Consider the following 18,785-nt stretch of genomic DNA (forward strand, 5'->3'; position numbering starts at 1 on the left):
TTTCGTTACAAAGGGATTGTTTTTGCTCTGAGCAAGCTCTAGAGAGATCGCTAACATGAGAGAAAATAACTTGCCTCTCTTTAGGATTCCAGTGAAATGCAGGTCTCCTTGCTTTGCTGTATATGAATATTTTTTCACCAGTAGCATTATGCAAAGCCACATAAGGATTGAGTGTCAATATTATTCAAAGCCCCTTGTTCTTTATTTGCCAAGCTTTTTTAAAAAAAGATTTACTTTATTTATTTGAAAGACAGAGTTAGAGAGAGAGGGGTGGAGCCAGAGAGAGAGAGAGGTCTTCCATTCTGTTGGTTCACATTCTGTTGTGGTCACAACAGCGAGAGCTGAACTGATCCAAAGCCAGGAGCCAGGAGCCTCCTCCAGGTCTCCCAGGCAGGTAAAGGGGTCCAAGAGCTAGGGCCATCTTCAATTGCTTTCCCAGGCCACAGCAGAGAGCTGGAATGGTAGTGGAGCAGCCAGGACTCGAACCAGCACCCATATGGGATGCCGGTGCTGCAGGCTGGGGCTTTAACCCGCTGAGCCACAGCACCGGCCCCTTGCCAGGCTCTTTTACAACTGTTCCCCCAAATCCAACTGTGATGGATGCTTTACTTCGTGTGGTGTGACAGCACAGACTAAAGGCCCACATTATGTTTTCTTCTTTTCCTTTAACATTCCTTTCACTCTGAGTTAATGATCTCTCTCCTTTCACATTTGAATCCACCTCAGCTCTTCTTTTTCTTAAATAATCGTAAAGCACCCAGGAGTTTGCTCCATTGATCATTTGTCTTTGGGCTTCTTTGTCATCTATAGATTGAGGCTGGAAGCAATATGGTCTTAGTAAAATTCACTGTGCATTGCTACAACACCCTGTACATGACTGAACAGTCTACTCATTAAATCATAACCCCCTTTGGCTGAACTTGTTCAAAGAGTAAAACAAATGCTTCATCTAGTTGTAAACCTGTGATTCCTCAGCCAGGCATTTTTTAGTCACGTTTATAATCCCTGTTTATCAACCTTAAAAAATTAATTTCAGTATTGTATTTCATTTAATCTACTGCCCTCTTTATAAATAGCAACAATAACACTGGAAGACAGCTTTTCTTGGGTTTGTTTATTGGAACACATTTAATAGCCCATTTTCTTGTTTACTGTTGGGGCTCAAGCACAGTCAAATCATCATTAATTAAAACACACAAGGCACCCACAGCAGCATAAATAAAACAGAGTAGAGAACACAGGCTCATCTTAGTGTCTTGCTAGGCAGGTTAGCCTAAAAGGAAAGGCATGCTCTCTCTTAAAAATCCCAAAAGAGCTTTCTCCACTCAGCTAAAAGCAATGAAATATGAGGCCACGGATTTTCCAGGAAAAAGGTCTTGGTTCCAGCATCTCTGAGGGTTAACTTTATGATGAAAGAAAGATTACCCTCTGCCATTTGTCAGTGAATCTCGTCTCTGTTCTACAGCAAAGCCTCAGAACAGAGAGGCAGACTAGAGGAAATCGAGAGACTAAAATGTACTGGGAGTTGTTTCCCAAGTTGATTTTTCGTTTGTCTTCATCAGAAGATTTCAAGACCGGGCCATTTAGTAGACATCTCAGTGACAGCTGGCAGGAAGACCAGTAATCTAGGGTTGGAGATACCTGGAGAAGGAATGTTGTGGGGCTTGAGTGCGAAATGAGAGAGCTCTGGGTGCCGGAGTGGAGGGTCTTTGAGCAGAAAGATGAAGAACATGGTGCTGACAAGGAAGGCTAGTGGGTTCCAGCCCCTGGGGAGGGCACATCTGAGCCCATCCTTTTCCTGGCATAGTCTTCAGAGAAGAATAGGAGCCCAGGTGGTGCTATCAAGAGAGTAAAAAGTGGGGCCAGCCATCTGCAGCACCGGCATCCATATGGGCATGATTCAAGACCTGGCTACTCCACTTCTGATCCAGCTTCCAGCTAATGTGCCTGGGAAGACAGCAGAGGGTGGCCCAAGTTCTCGGGCCCCTGCAGCCATGTGGGAGACCTGGAAGAAGCTCCTGGCTCCTGGCTTTGACCTGGCCCAGCCATGGCCCTTGCGGTCATTTGGGGAGTGAAGCAGCAGATGGATGATCCTCTCTTTCTTTACCTCTCTCTATATTATCTGACTAATAGTAGATAAATAAATCTTAAAAAAAAATTCACTTTTTTTTAAAAGATTTATTTATTTATTTGAAAATCAGAGTTACACAAAGAGAGAAAGAGAGGCAGAGAGAGAGAGAGAGAGAGAGAGAGAGAGAGAGAGAGAGAGAAAGGTCTTCCATCCACTGATTCACTCCCCAATTGGCCACAACAGTTGGAGCTGCACTGATCCGAAGCCAGGAGCCAAGAGCTTCTTCTGGGTCTCCCATGGGGGTGCAGGGGCCCAAGGGCTTGAGCCATCTGCTTTCCCAGGCCATAGCCGAGAGCTGGATGGGAAATGGAACAGCCAGGACTTGAACTGGCGCCCAAATGGGATGCCGGCACTGCAGGTGGCAGCTTTACCAGCTACGCCACAGCACCTGCCCCAGTCACTTGCAAGGTGCTTCTTACATTGTTGGGGTTCATCACTGAGAAAAGACATTTGCCAGTAAAGCAAACTGTGTGGGAAAAAACAGAGTAGTCAAACCACAGCTCTTGTGGCTCCATTCAAATCACTCGCCAGAAGTTCATTTGTTGGGTGTGATTTTCTGGTTTCAACAGAGGTCCCCCCACGGAACTGCAGTCGGGATATTGGGGCGGCCAAGGTTTGCAGTTTTCGAGTTCGTAGACTAGCAATGAGGTAGCTACAGCCGCGGTGGCACTCATGGGCACAGACCATTCCCTGTGTTGCTCTCCCTCTCTGAAGAGTGTTGACTTGATCAATCCTGAAGCAAATGCCAAGACATTGTCAGGTTGTAGACTTGAATTTTAACTCAGAACTGATCCATTAATAAACTGGACACAAAAGGAAAACTCTTGTTGGTAGATGGTGTTGGAAAGTCGAAACAAAGATTTGGGGGCCAGGAAGAGAGCCTCATGGTGACACACAGGAGGCCAGCGAATGCCCTGACAAAACCAGGAGAGCTTCTCTTCATGGAAGACAGTTAAGGCGCTGAGCAACCATCCATCTCCTCTTCTGGGTTTCCAAGATGGTCAGGCAGGTAAGGACCTGAGCACTAGCTACAGCAGAGGCTTCATTTTACAGGCGAGGAAACCTGCAGATCCTAGAGGTAAAAGGATTTGCTGTGGCCACAACAAACAAACCCAGAAGCATCCTGAGATTCTCCCAAGGCCCAGTTCACTTCTCTCTGGTCTGGGGAACCATTTTGCAGACTTCTAAAATAATTTTTGGGGGCTGGTGCTGTGGTACAGTAGGTTAATCCTCCTCCTGCAGCGCCGGCGTCCCTTATGGGCGCCAGTTCTAGTCCTGGCTGCTCCTCTTCTGATCCAGCTCTGCTATGGCCTGGGAAAGTGGTGGAAGATGGCCCAAGTCCTTGGGCCCCTACATCTATGTGGGAAACCCAAAGAAGCTCCTGGCTCCTAGCTTTGTATTGGCTCAGCTCTGGCCTTTGCAGCCATTTGGGGAGTGAACCAATGGATGGAAGATCTCTCTCTCTCTCTCCCTCTCCCTCTCACTGTCTGTAATTCTACCTCTCAAATAAATAAATAAAATCTTTTAAAAAATAAATAAAATAATTTTTTGAGGGATAACGTGTTTTTTCAATATATGCATGCATTATGGAGTGATTAAATCAAGATGATTAGCAAGGTACCATTTATTTTCTAATGATCAAGAAGAGGGAAAAATATAAAGATTGTCTTCTCTCTGTTCCTATAATTACATTTCATTTACAAGAAGTGAGGACAGGACTAAAATCCTTAACCAGAATGAAGTAAAAATTTTAGATTTATAACAAAAATACTTCTTGATTATTGACTGAAATATTTCTTTTAAATAAAATCTTCTATTATTTTTAGAGGCTGGTCAGACATGGAACATAAACCTTTAAAATGATCTTGGCTCTCCTCTACTCCCTCATAAATTACTTTTTCTCATTCCCACACCCCCTGATATTTTTCAATTCTGGCAATATTACCTTTGAATCCACACAAATGGATTTTTAAAAATCCTCTACACATATTGAAATGTTATTGAGGCCGGCGCCGTGGCTTAACAGGCTAATCCTCCGCCTTGCGGCGCCGGCACACCGGGTTCTAGTCCCGGTTGGGGCGCTGGATTCTGTCCCGGTTGCCCCTCTTCCAGGCCAGCTCTCTGATATGGCCCAGGAAGGCAGTGGAGGATGGCCCAAGTCCTTGGGCCCTGCACCCGCATGGGAGACCAGGAGAAGCACCTGGCTCCTGCCTTTGGATCAGCGCGATGAGCCGGCCGCAGCGGCCATTGGAGGGTGAACCAACGGCAAAAAGGAAGACCTTTCTCTCTGTCTCTCTCTCTCTCACTATCCATTCTGCCTGTCAAAAAAAAAAAAATGCTATTGAAACTAAAATTTGAATAGCTCATCAATTTGTTTCCATAGAAAAAGACAAATCTGAATTAAAGAACAGTTTGAAAGAAATTAAGCTGATATAGCAACAAAAGACCTAAGGATCAAAATATGATGTTGGGGTTGGATAAGAATTAGCTGTAATCAGCACAGGAATTATTTTGAATTTTTCCACAGGAATTGGCAAAGTTTGTTTGCAGTAGGAACACAGTCTTTAAAATTATTGCCACGCTACTGTCATGCTTAACAAACACAAAGTAGTCCAGCCTCCACCAACTCTGGGCTTAGACTTTGGAAGACTTATGGACTCTAAAGAAACAACTTAATTTCAAGAATATGAAAAAGAGGGCAGGTGTTTGACACGGTGCCCCCATACCATCTTAGGGTGCCTGAGTTTAAGTCCTGCTTCTGCTTCTGATCTGTCTTCCTGACAATGCCCACCCTGGGAGACAGCAGATGAAGACTTAGGTATTTGGTCCCAGATACCCACATGGGAACCTGGCTCGCATTTCGGATTCTTATCTTCAGCCTAGCCCAGCCCTGAATGTTGCAGGTATTTGGGGAGTGAACCAGCAGATGAAATATTTCTCTCTTTGCCTTTCAAAAAATATATGAGTATAAGGTTTTATTTTTTTATTATTTGACAGAGTTATAGACAGTGAGAGAGAGAGACAGAAAGGTCTCCCTTCCGTTGGATCACTCCCCAAATGGCCGCTACGGCCAGCGCTGTGCCGATCTGAAGCCAGGAGCCAGGTGCTTCCTCCTGGTCTCCCATGTGGGTGCAGGACCCAAGGACCTGGGCCATCCTCCACTGCCTTCCTGGGCCACAGCAGAGAACTGGACTGGAAGAGGAGCAACCGAGATTAGAACCCGGCGCCCATATGGGATACCGGCACTGCAGGCAGAGGATTAACCCAGTGAGCCATGGCACCGGCCCTGAGGTTTTATTTTTTAATCAACCATTTATTGAAGCATTTGAAAATGAAAAAGCACATAAAACAATTATTTGTTAAATGCATCAAATATTGGGGGCTCTAATTCACAATTGCTTTGATCTGGATAGAGCTTTCCATTCGTTGTCACTTCTAAAATTCTTGTCAAAATTGTCATCATCTTGCAGGCTTGACTCATTTTTAGCTTTATCAGAGCAGGCTGTTCTGATCTGTCAGTTATAATTGTTCTGATTTATCTGTTTCAGTTGCAGTTCTGCCAGCTGCATAGCCCACCAGGCCTCCTCCCCCAGGTACCCCACCTGTCACAGCTGGATTTGATTTGCTGAGATGTCCAGCCATCATTGGCTAGTCATAGAGCAGCTGTTGTTCCAGAAGAGGCCAGACTGATGTTAACTTGGCCTTTCCTTCTTTTAAGGTTATTATATGAACTGATGCAATTTCTTTGAGCTGAAAAATGGAAGTAGTAGATAAATTTGTTTTGTCACAGGAATTTTGAAATTTATGCGTAGTTTCTTCATGGCATCCATTTTCCATGAACTTTTTTTAAAAGCCTCTCATAGATTGGTAACTTTTTATTGAATATAATAACTAGTAACACAGTAGTGGACCATGAAGTGTATTTTACTAACTTTATCAGCTAGCTTCCCAAATTTGGGGTGCATTGTCACTGTCACATCCTCTAGAGTAAATCTGTTCTACTTGTTTAACAACAGAGGGGTGGACATCTGGGAGGCACTCAACTGTTTTTTGTTTTGGTTCTTGTTGCTGATTTAGTCATCCAAAAAAAACTAATCAAATGATGAGGGTTTTTTTTTGTTTTGTTTTGTTTTTTTTTTTTTGGACAGGCAGAGTTAGACAGTGAGAGAGAGAGACAGAGAGAAAGGTCTTCCTTCTGTTGGTTCACCCCCCAAATGGCCGCCACGGCCAGCGCGCTGCACCAATCTGAAGCCAGGAGCCAGGTGCTTCCTCCTGGTCTCCATGTGGGTGCAGGGCCCAAGCACTTGGGCCATCCTCCACTGCCTTCTCGGGCCACCGCAGAGAGCTGGACTGGAAGAGGAGCAACCGGGACAGAATCCGGTGCCCCAACCGGGACTAGAACCTGGAGTGCTGGCGCCGCAGGCAGAGGATTAGCCTAGTGGGCCATGGCACCAGCAAATGATGAGTTTTTATTACAAGTAGGATGATAGGCTTAAAAGATATTTTCACTGGTTTTTGAAATAAATCAATTCCTGATGTAAACACACACATATACATACACATACCCACACACATTATGATTAACCAGATGCTGTAAAGAGTGTTGAGGAATACCCAAAGGAACACATAAAGTCAGTTTTTGATTCCAGGAGCATCCAAGACACATAACTGTTTTCTTAAACTTAGATGAGGTTGTAAACTTGCTTGACCCATTAGTGAGCTGGACCATGAGGCAACGGCACAGTAGAACCTCATCTATAACTCCCGTGGCACTGTGGTATGGTCAGACATCCCTCCTCTATCTGGTATCTATGCTGCTGGAAAGTCTATGGGAGTCTTAACCACTAGGTCAAACACCTGCATGTCAAACAGAATTGTCTTTAAGGCCCAAACTTAGAAGTAGCTTACATTCATTCCACCCACAGTTTGCTGGTCCGATTGACACATGGGCTGACTTTAAGGAAATCTGGAATTGTGTTGGGAAAGAGAACTAGGGTGATGTTAGAGGAAGATAAATGGTTCATGACACTTGCTGAAGTAAGTAAGGCAGATTGTATTCAGGACTGTTACAGTGGGGATAAGAGACTATTGCAGTGGAGTATCACCACAGCAGATAAAGAGCAGACTCAGTTCTGAATCCAATAAGGAAAGATGAGAATTTACAGGCAACAGCAGGGGGAAATGAAAAACATTTACCAGGAGGAAACACCAGACATAAGGCTAACTCACCTAATGGAGTTGTTGCTGAAGGCAGGCCAGGATGATCAAATATTACCTGGGAGATGATAAATGATGAGGAATTTGGTCAGCTACTGAAGTTATCAGCTATCATGGATGGAGAATTATAGCTAAAGTAGCTTAGCAGGATTCTTGCTAAAAATTGGGCTCTGAAGGACAGGTCCAAAGACTTAGTAGAAAAAAAAAAAAAACAGATCAAAGGGGCTGACTAGAGTTTGATCAAAGACAGGATCTTTGTTGGCAGTAAGCACTTAGCACTGTTTCTGCTACACTTGCAGTTATCAGTTTTTTCCCTGAATATTTCCAAGTACACATCAACATTAAAAATGCATGACGGGGCCAGCACTGTGGTGTAGTGAGTAAAGCCGCCGCCTGCAGTGCCAGCATCCCATGCGGGTACCAGTTCTAGTCCTGGCTGCTCCACTTCCAATCCATCTCTCTGCTGTGGCCTGGGAAAGCAGTAGAAGATGGTCCAAATCCTTGGGCCGCTGTACCTATGTGGGAGACCCAGAAGAGGCTCCTGGCTTCGAATCAGATCAACCTAACTCTGGCCTTTGCAGCCATTTGGGGAGTGAATCAGCAGATGGAAGACTGACTCTGTGTCTGTCTCTGTCTCTCTCTGCCTCTGTAACTTTGCCTTTCAAATAAATAAATATTTAAAAAATGCATGACAACATTGCTCACAATTATGAGAAACTAAATATTTTTATGATCATCCCAGCAATTCTCAAGGAAATCTATTCATTTATTGATTGTGTTATAGCAAGGAATTCACATCAGTAGAGTTTTTTCTGTTATTAATAGTATTAATAGCGTTTTCATAACTTTGTTATAAAATTCGTATAAAAACATCTGAATTTTTGGCAACATATTGTTCAGTCTGCATCATATTATACCTAAATCCTCGGTCACAATTTGAGACCTTGTTGTCATTCATTGAATTGTGTCCCCCAGAAATCTATGTTCAAGTCCTAACTTCCCCTAACTATGAAAGTTACATTATTTGGAATAGAGTTTTGGAGATGTAATGAACTTAAGATGAGTCATACTGGATGAGGGTTGATTCTAAATCCAGTGAGTGTTGTCCTAATAAGACAAAGAAAGAAAAAAAAAACAGCAAAATTTGGATACCAAGACCCACAGACACACTGGAAGAAGGCATAAAGATGGAAGCAGAGGCTGAAGCAATGGTGCTACAAGCTAAGGAATGTCAGGTTTGCTGATTATCTGGAGAAGTTAAGAGAGAAGCATGGAGTAGATTCTCCCTCAGAGCTTCAGGAGACACCAACTCTGGATACCTTGTTTCTAAACCACTTGCCTCCAGAATTGTGAGAGAATAAATTTCAGTTGTTTTAAGGGACCAAGTTTATGGTAACTTTTTATGGTAGCTCTAAAAAAAAGCGTGCATTTCATTTATAATGAATCATTAAGAGAGAGCTGCTGTGCTTAGGCTACTACTCTGTGCCAGCCTCTTAGGAATTGGTGGGGTAATGATGATATAAGGAGCTTTCAAGCTAGTGAAGATGAAAGACATGTAAATAGATACTTTGGGGGCTGGAGTGGCAGCATAGACTAAGCTGCTGCCTGCAATGTCAGCATCCCATATGGGTACCAGTTTGGGTCCTGGATGCTCCACTTCCAATCCAGCTCCCTGCTACTGTGCCTGGGAAAGCAGGGGAGGATGGCCCAAGTCCTTGGGCCCCTGTACCTGTGTGGGAGACCCAGAAGAAGCTGCTGGCTTTGGCCTGGCCTAGCTCCAGCTGTTTTAAAGGACTGAACCAATGGATGTAAAGTATCTCTCTGTAACTCTACCTTTCACATATGACATCTTTAAAAAAACTAGACACTTTGAATTCTACTGTGGGAATAACAGTCTTGCCTTTTAGCATCCCCTACTCAAAGAGAGAATACATGAATAGCAAAGATGATGTTTTATATTGCTATTTTTATTCTTCCACCAACAGTCAAAACATCCACTTCAATTCAATAAATACTTGTTGCTTAACTGTAATCTTTTCAGACATTAAGTATGTTACTGACATTATACAAACTATGGTACAGGAAACATCCCTTTTTTATCCTGAAGTCGTAAAGGGAGGATTATTGATGTTTTAGTGTTTGTTAAAAATGTTATGATTATGTTGCTGTAAGCTACAGAGTGTATAATAGTCTAATTCTTTCTTACATGGAAAAAGAGGGAAAATGAAAAGTAGTTTTTCATGGCACAGGTTGGTTTCTGATGCCAAACATTTGTTTTGTGTTGACATGGGATGTCCAACTCAGGATATCACTGTTTTAGTCTGTTCTAGCAATTAGAACAAAATATCATAGACTAGGTAGCTTTTTAATGTCAGAAATTTATTTCTCACAGTTCTGGAGAAATTATCAGCCTAACTTTCCTGAAGAGGAACTGTTGGTTTCAATTCTTGTGAAGCTTATAAAGGACTAGATAAAATGAACTCAATGAATCTCATTGACTTTCTTTTGGTAGTACAGGTAGAAAATGCTATGTTAAATTTTTCATGTTCGAATATTTATGTGCTGTGATGCATTCCCCAGGAGAGAAAAGAGACAGAATTTTTAAACAAGTTGCCCTGGTTTGGTACATAAAGTCAAATCTAGTTCAACTAAATTCATGGGCATGTAGGGAACTCAGCTGTAATTCAGTCAAATGACAGTGAAATTCACTGTAGTCCATGTAACACAAATCCTCCTAGAGGTGCTATAAATCTAAATTAAAAGATGGCCCAGCATATAGAAAATACTAAGATCAAAAGTCACTAAGAGTAATTGAGCCAGTAAGGTTACTGTTAGCAGGCAGCCAGATTAGTTGCCCAGCAACTCATCCTGGTCTCCCATACATAGTCACCTAATGTCATTACATGGTATGTGGTGATTCAGTCTACTTTGTATGCACTTGGTCACCGTGTGACCACTTCCCGAAGTCAACTACTCTCTGCAGCAGGAACCTCAAGGATCTTATAGAGAGCTTGCACAAGTCTGCCTCTCCCCTAATTCCACTCATCTCAGGCCACAACCAGTGACCTGTTATTTCAGTGCAGTCATGTTAAGTATTAATTGGAGGGACTTCACTTCCAGACTTCATTTCAATGGTTACAGCCCTTTTACTTCTGTCAGAGGGAGATGAACTTGGCTTTGTTGTCTCTTTCACTCTTTTACAGCTCAGTCTTTCTTAACTTGACTGATATGGCTTGGTCTAGTTGGGGACAGTGAAGGTGAAATAGCAAAGAAAGTGTGTAAACGGCTTTGAGCGTCAGCATCTACTCTGGATGAGTATTGTGCTGATGTCTTTGGATGTTACTTCATCCAACTGGTCCAAAACATCATGAAGTTGTCTTGCCTATTGAGCAAAAAGTCATTAACTGCTCAAGCCTATGCATATATTAGAACAGGTGTATCTTATTTCAAGGTCGTTTATTTTTTTTCTTCTAGAGTTCTCTTTGAGACACTATTACCCAATGATACTCAAGTTCTTCAGTTAAGGTCAACTCTATCTCATGCTAGTCCTGATCCCCAGGTCCTGGGGGAATCATGAGGGAGACTTCTCAAATGACTTTGTCCCATACCTCTTGAGACTAAAATCCATTCCAATAATTCTTTTGTATTTCTTAATATATGCTCATGTGACCCTGGGTTGCATTTCGATAAATGAAGCCATGGCTTTGGTGATAACTGAACATTTGTATGCATCTTTTGATTATGTGCTTACGTGAAATTAAATGGGTGCCAACTGTTTTTAAAATGCTTTTGATCAAGATTCTGAAGTTGTTCCCGGGACTCTGACAGTGGGTATTCTGGAAACTGATTTTCTTGTCCTAGATTCTTGTTCAACCTTTCTAGACAGTTCAAAAAATATAGTACAAAAATGATTGTTTATTCTCATTACCTTTTCTTTTTCTTTTTCCAGAGTGGGAGAAGTATGGCTATATCTTTAAATAGCTTTTCTTCAAGGATGTGAAAAGGGTAGCAATGAACAAATATGTAAGGTGGGTGGAGTAACTCATTTGAGTTTTATTGTTGAGTTTCACTGAAGTCCAAGGAACAATGTGATTAAGTGTTTACTTTTCAAAAGGATTTTCCAGGTTAAATATCTGAGCTATATATGTAAGGAACTGTAAGATTAAAATTGAAATGAGTTGCTCTTATGTTAGCATTTTGCAAAACATACTCATGTGGTCCCATGGCTAGAAAACAATGAACAAAAGAGGTTTTTTTTTTTTTTTTTTTTTTTTGACAGATAGAGTTAGACAGTGAGAGAGAGAGACAGAGAGAAAGGTCTTCCTTCCATTGGTTCACCTCCCAAATGGCCTCTATGGCCGGAGTTACGCCGATCTGAAGCCAGGAGCCAGGTGCTTCCTCCTGGTCTCCCACATGGGTGCAGGGGCCCAAATACTTGGGCCATCCTCCACTGCCTTCCCGGGCCACAGCAGAGAGCTGAACTGGAAGAGGAGCAACCGGGACTAGAACCTGGCATCTATATGGGATGCCGGCACCCCAGGTGGAGGATTAACCAAGTGAGCCACGGCACTGGCCCCTGAACACAAGAGTTCTAATGAAATAATATGTTCCTGCAGTTGGAAGTGGGGATAATATTTAAATGTAGAAAGTTATAGTTACACCAGTTCAACTAAATGAGCCTCTAGATTTTCTAAGCTAGCCTCTCTTTTTATTGCATGGGCCCAGTCTGTGGAAGACCAGAAGAATATTATAAACAAGTATTTTTGAATCTGTCTGATTAGCAGAAGCATTTAAGGGAGAGCTGTCAAAAACACAGATTTTCCCTTGTAGTCCAATTCAGGGAAATGAACTGAGACCAAGTATGTTTGCCTTTATTTCCAGTTGATTTTGATGACGCACAGGTTTGAGGATTTCTTTACTAAAAGATTTAGGCTACCTTTTCATCCTCAGGCATGATTTAGGCAAAACTCATCTATTTTCAGTGTGTGGATCATAAGGATTAGAAGAATGTCAAATTGATTCTGAGACATCTCTCCAGCAATAGCAAGCAGGCATACTGGTTCAGGGAGAAAGTATACAAATATATCAGAAAAGGGATCACTGGGTAATAAAGTGATGTCCTAAATTATATTTCAGACTAAAATTTGTTCTATTTTAGCCTTGGAAATGACAGAAATGGCTTGGTTTCTCTCCATCACACAGAGTAGTGTACTGACAATTTGGCTAGGGTTATGAGAAAACAAAGGACTTAACAACGCTGAGATATTACTATGGAAGACAATATCCTTGAAACACATTTCTTGGCTTGCAGACACATGTGTCATGCTTTGTGGCCTTGGTTTATGATTGAGAGAAGTAGGAGAGGGATATGAGGACAAAACAAACCAACAAGGCTACACAAGATTACTTTTTAAAGGTCCAATCAGAAGACCATGCTTAGGAGCCACCAACTCACTCCTTCAATCCATGGAACTATTGATGCTGCCTCTAACAAGAGGAGAAAAGCTACTGGTTTTCTTCTAATGTTGACTCAACAGAAACAGCAGATTTTGTAATGGAATAACTCATTTTCTCTTTATTTATTTATTTATTTGAAATTGAAAGTCAGAGTTAAACAGAGAGAGAGAGAGAGAGAGTGAGAGAGAGAGAGAGAGAAAGAGAGGTCTTCCTTCCATTGGTTCACTCCCCAACTGGCCACATCGGCCAGAGCTGCACCAATCCAAAGCCAGGAGCTTCTTCCAGGTCTCCCACGTGGGTGCAGGGGCCCAAGCACGTGGGCCATTTTCTACTGCTTTCCCAGGCCATAGCGGAGAGCTGGATTGGAAGTGGAGTAGCCAGGTCTTGAACCGGCACCCAAATGGAATGCCGGCACTTCAGGCCAGGGCGTTAACCTGCTGCACCACAGCACCAGCCCCTATTTATTTATTTGAAAGGCAGAGTTACAGAGGGAGAAAGAGAGATCTTTCATCCACTTGTTCACTCCCAGATAGCTGCAACAGCTAGGGCTGGGCCAGCCAGAAGCCAGGGGCCAGGGGCTTCTCCTGAGTCTTCCATTTGGGTAACAGGGACCCAAGCACTTGGGCCATCTTCTGCTGTTTTCCCCAGGCCATTAGCAGGGAGCTGGATCAGAAGTGGAGCAGCTGCAACTCGAACAGACATCCATATGGGATGCAAGCATCCCACAAGCCACAATACTGGCCCCTTATTTTCTCTCTTAAAAAAATTATTCATTTTGCCTTGACTAAACAAGTTCAGAGCTGGTGAACTCAAGGGGCTTCCATAGCCTAGGCAGCTCATAGCAAGAGTCTCGGGTGATTGCTGACGTCATAAATAAGAGTGCCAATTGTTAAATCAACAACGGAGTCACTGGGTACATGCTCCCCACGTAGTATCTCTGTCCTTAATGTGTTTTACTATGAAACTTAAGAACAGCACTACTAGTCGAACAATACCCTATACCTTGTGCGGTTGTGTGAGTGCAGCCTGTTGAAATCCTTGCTTAGTTGATCTTCAGTATATGAAAATAATTGAAAATGAAACTCGATGAAGGGCGGGATGGGAGAGGGAGTGGGAGAGGGGAGGGCTTCGGGAGGGAGGGAGGTTTGGGGGGGAGCCACAACAATACAAAAGTTGCACTTTGTAAATTCACATTTATTAAATTAAAAAAAAAACTTCAAATCATAAAATAAAAAAGAAAATTCATTTTAAAAAATTTATTTGAAAAGTTGTGCCAGCCCAAAGCCAGGAGCCAGAAACTCCATCCTGATCTCTTACATGGGTGGGAGGGACCCAAGTAGTTGAGCCATCACTGGAATAGGGAGTAGAAGCTGGAATAGGAAGCTAGGCACTTCAAGATACAGGCAACAGCACCTGTTGGCCAAACATCTGACCCCTTGTAAACATCTAAGTATCTTCACAGAAGACCATATATATCCTGCATTTTCAGGGATGTAGACATTCCAGCTTTCCATTGATAACAAAATGACTGAGTATAACACTCCACAGATCAGAATCTGGCCTCTTATATAGCTTCAAATAAAGCCTTTTTGCAGGAGTGGGCACTGGCCCAATGGTTAAACTGCTTGTGATGTTCAGCATTCTACAGCAAGTATCTGGGCTCATGTCCTACCTCTACTCCAGATTCCAGCTTCCTGTTAATGTGCACACTGGGAAGCAGCTCAAGTAACTGGGTCCCTGCCACTCACAGGGAGATCAGGTGATAGAATTCCCAGCCCTGGGCTTTGCCCTTGCCCTGCCCTGGGCATTGCAGGCATTTAGTGAATGAACCAGTGGATGAGAGCTCTCTGTCTCTTTCTGTCAAGGAAGAAGAATGAAGAAGGAGGTAGGGGGGAAGAGAAGAAAAGTTGTTTTAAAAAAATCATTTTGAAGAGGTTCAGCTGTGTAAAAGTGGTTACATGTAACTTGTATCAAGTCCTCAGAATGAGTTTAACACTACTCAATATATTACACACAACATTTTAATCCTTAAGGTCTGATAGATGAAGACACTTAAATACTCAAGAGGCTTTTCCATAGTCATACAGTTTTTGAATCATACTTTAAATCCAATATCTAACCACCATCCATTCTATTGCTTTCTCACCCTAGAATGAAAAATTTCCTATCTCATTAGTTACAAATTTTAGAATGTGTGTTGTCACTGAGAGAAGAGGCTTCAACTAGTGACCTATGCACCTAATAATAGCCAGCATTAATTCTGAAATTCTAACCACCCATCCTCATAAAACTCAAATACATTCACGTTCTCAATTCTAGAATCAGCAGGGCCAATACAGTAATTCAGAGGATTCTTCTTGTCCATCATACTTGTTCATGATCTCTTTGAAAGCTAAAACCACATGCCTTACTTACCCTGATCATACAGAGCATGCCAAGGCCATTGGGAAATGTTCAGTGTCAAAGACAAGAATTTGTTTGCTGCTCTTAGTTCTCTCAGTTCCAAGAACGAGAGGAATAAATTCTTGTCTTTGACACTGAGCTTCTGCTTATGGCTTCTTGGAAGATGACATAGCCTTCCACAGATGCAAACTAGAACAACTTTAGCAGGTCTGTTTCATTTGGTTTCTACTACAAACATAAACTCAATTTTAAAATGCAGTCTTTGACTTTTAGCTTTACAAATGCATGCTATAAACAAGTAATTGTACTGTGGAATTTGAAATGCAATAATTCAGCACCGAGTGTTTTGTTCAAACCAACCTGGGGGCTTCTGTACAATGGCTGCACCTCTTCAGCAAATCTGGTTAACTATGGCACTTGTCCAGGATCTTTAAAGATGCCTTTCTTGGGAGACCAAGCTATGCTATGTAATAGGGTAGTCAATAGGGACATTTGACTAGTTAGCACTTAAAAACGTGTTTAGTCTTAGCTATGTTCCAAGCAATAGAAGATAGGGGGAAAAAATGTAAAATAGTTTAAAATATTTTTATAGCTACATCTGAAATATTTTTGAAATACTGGCTTAATCAAGATATCTTTTTTTAATTTGTATTTATTTTTTACTTATTTATTTTTGATAGGCAGAGTGGACAGTGAGAGAGAGAGAGACAGAAAGGTCTTCCTTTGCTGTTGGTTCACCCTCCAATGGCCACCGCGGCTGGCGCGCTGCGGCCGGCGTACCACGTTGATCCGATGGCAGGAGCCAGGTGCTTCTCCTGGTCTCCCATGGGGTGCAAGGCCCAAGGACTTGGGCCATCCTCCACTGCACTCCCGGGCCAGAGCAGAGAGCTGGCCTGGAAGAGGGGCAACCAGGACAGAATCCGGCGCCCTGACCGGGACTAGAACCTGGTGTGCCGGCGCCGCAAGGCGGAGGATTAGCTTGTTGAGCCGCGGCGCTGGCCAATCAAGATATCTTAATTTTACTAATTTATTACTTTTAAAAATGTGACCATTAGAAGCTTTAAAATTACATATTGGCTTGCATTATCTATTGGATAGCAGTGGTGTAGGGAATTTAAAGTACCAGCTGTTGGCACAAAGCCATGGGTAGACAGTATTTTTAAGAATTACGGCTTTTCAATTTTGACAAATTGTAGATTGTATAGAATATTTAGTCATTTTTCATAATTTTAAATTTTTAGTTTATCAGTATGGGGATTAAATGAACCATTTCCTTCTGATCCTTATAGTTCAGTAGGAATCCAAAAAAAAATGCCTTCGCAGGGTTTTAATTAGAATTGTTAGAAAAATTTCTCTAGCTTGGACAAGAATAGAGATGTATTGGTCAGCATTTAGTTAGATTAAAGCATTCAATTGCTTCTCGGCCTTTTGGCTAAGATCAAGTGTAGATTAAAGTATTCAGGATGTTTCTGGCCTGAAGAGAGTGGTAATACTTTCTGATTACCTGTTTCTTACATTCATGAGGTGGCTTTATTTTGTAGTTGTAAAACAACCCACTTATATATCTGGACTACTTCAAAGCTACGGAAGAATGGATCAGATGTTATCAACTCTTCTAGAAATTTCATAAAAATTATTAAAAAGCACAAATGAAATAAGCTGACTTCAGGACTGGAATGCTGCACCTTTCATGTGCTCTCAGTATTTCCTAGGAGTTAATTCACACCATTTCTAGGTTTTGTATGAGCACATTTTGTAAAACCTAAACCAGACCTTGTTTAATTCTGTTAATTTGTTCTTGGCAGGTGTTACATAAAACAAATTGTGTTTAAGAACCATAGAGTTAAAAAACAAATTAAAATCGTGACTTTAAAATGGAAAACTTTGCATTCATACTGTTCTTCATATTCTTTTTAAAGCCATGAAAAATCCATTTTAAGAAAACTTTCATCAAAGCCGGAGTTCAGAATTGTCATTACAGAAGACAGTTCTCATTTAGGGGATCAAAAAAAAGGCATACTTATTCCGTTGATCTTTTTAACTTCACCCTGAATCTTTACTAATGTAATCCTTATTTACTTATTTTGAGAAACAGAGAAAGAGAGACAGAAAGAGCTTCCATTTACTGGTTTACTCCACAAATTCCTGCAATGGCCTGAATTGGGCCAGGCTTGGGATAAGCTGGGGATCAGAATATTCAATCCTGGTCTCCCACATGGGTGGCAGAAACCCAACTTCTCATGTTATTACCTCTGTGTCCCGTGTCATCCTTTACTTAGAATTGAGTTACATAGTAATTGCACTGTACTATAAAAAATAGGCACTGCAGTTATATGTTAAGTAGGATGTTTACTATGTTAGCATCTCATTTTATCAAGTAGAAACTGCTACCCTTTAATCCATGTTAAAAGCCTTGCTTTTAATAAAAAAAATCCACATATGTCTATCACTTGGGTGCTAAAAGGCCATGCCCAAATACACATATTTTGAATACCTGTAGATTGCACTTGATTCTAAAAGGTACCATTGCTGTGTTCATTAAAACCTCTGAATCTTCATGTTACATTATTTTCGTCACCTAATATAATGTAGTCACCAATAAAGCTGGTTAGGCTGCCTCAGATATGCAAAACAATGTAATTTCCATGTCAACCAAATAAAAAAGCTTCAGTATAGCTAAAAATGAAACTAGTTTAAACATGGGTGATTTGGGCAGACATTTAGATAACACAGACACTAAAGACTAATGGATGGGATGGGTGGGTAGCCATTATTTAAATACTGCAAGTTTCCACTACAGGATTTTTACAATAGCAATTAATGTAAAACTTAACTAGTATTTTTGGTATGGGGGTGTCAGAAACCTTGAGGGTAAATCTGGCATGTAGGGGATCCTTAGGGGATATCAGCAGACTGAAGAAATATTTTTCTCATAGGGTGGGCAGGGAACCAGAATACCTGGATGCATGGGAGAATCGTATGAGAGTGCACAAGTTATAGTGCTAGAGAGAAAACCTGAACTTTGTTTTGCATGATATTCCAATTTCCATGTTTGAACACATTTTTAGTGATGGAAAGGGACAAAAGGGCAGCAGCATATTGCCTCTCAAGGACCAGCTAAGTTTGTCATGAATTATACAAACAGGATCAATCTGAGAAATACAAATCTAGGTTAGATTTTAAGTATATTTTTCTGGCTGATCCTTGAGCCCTAGGGATAAGTGCCTAAGCAAATGTTATTTTCAACTAAAATTCAAGAATATATTAGGGATATTTTCTATTAGACAGATTACTCTAATTCCCAAACAGTAGCTTTAGTTACATTATTGATCATTTCCCACACACACAACCTTGAGTGTAGTCAGTCAAAAATCAGGACGAAGTGTATTAAACTCCTTTGTATTGTCATGTATATACACTTAAGACTAACTGTACAAAACATAAGAAAGCTTTGTGAAATTTCATCTTTCTGATCATTAATGGCTGCTTTATTCATATAAACTCATTCAAGTAGTTTAAGCTATGTAATCTTACTGCTAATCAACCAGCAAAAAACTGTTAATGTACATGGGCAAAA

General features: G+C 41.5%; 1 pseudogene; it reads left to right on the forward strand.

Annotated features, from left to right (window-relative positions):
- The first annotated feature begins 16,620 nt into the window (after positions 1–16,620).
- On the forward strand, positions 16,621–16,743 carry LOC133772129 (U2 spliceosomal RNA; annotated as a pseudogene).
- The last annotated feature ends 2,042 nt before the right edge of the window (positions 16,744–18,785 follow it).

This window comes from Lepus europaeus, chromosome 12, assembly GCF_033115175.1.
Source record: "Lepus europaeus isolate LE1 chromosome 12, mLepTim1.pri, whole genome shotgun sequence".
NCBI classification, from domain to species: Eukaryota; Metazoa; Chordata; class Mammalia; order Lagomorpha; family Leporidae; genus Lepus; species Lepus europaeus.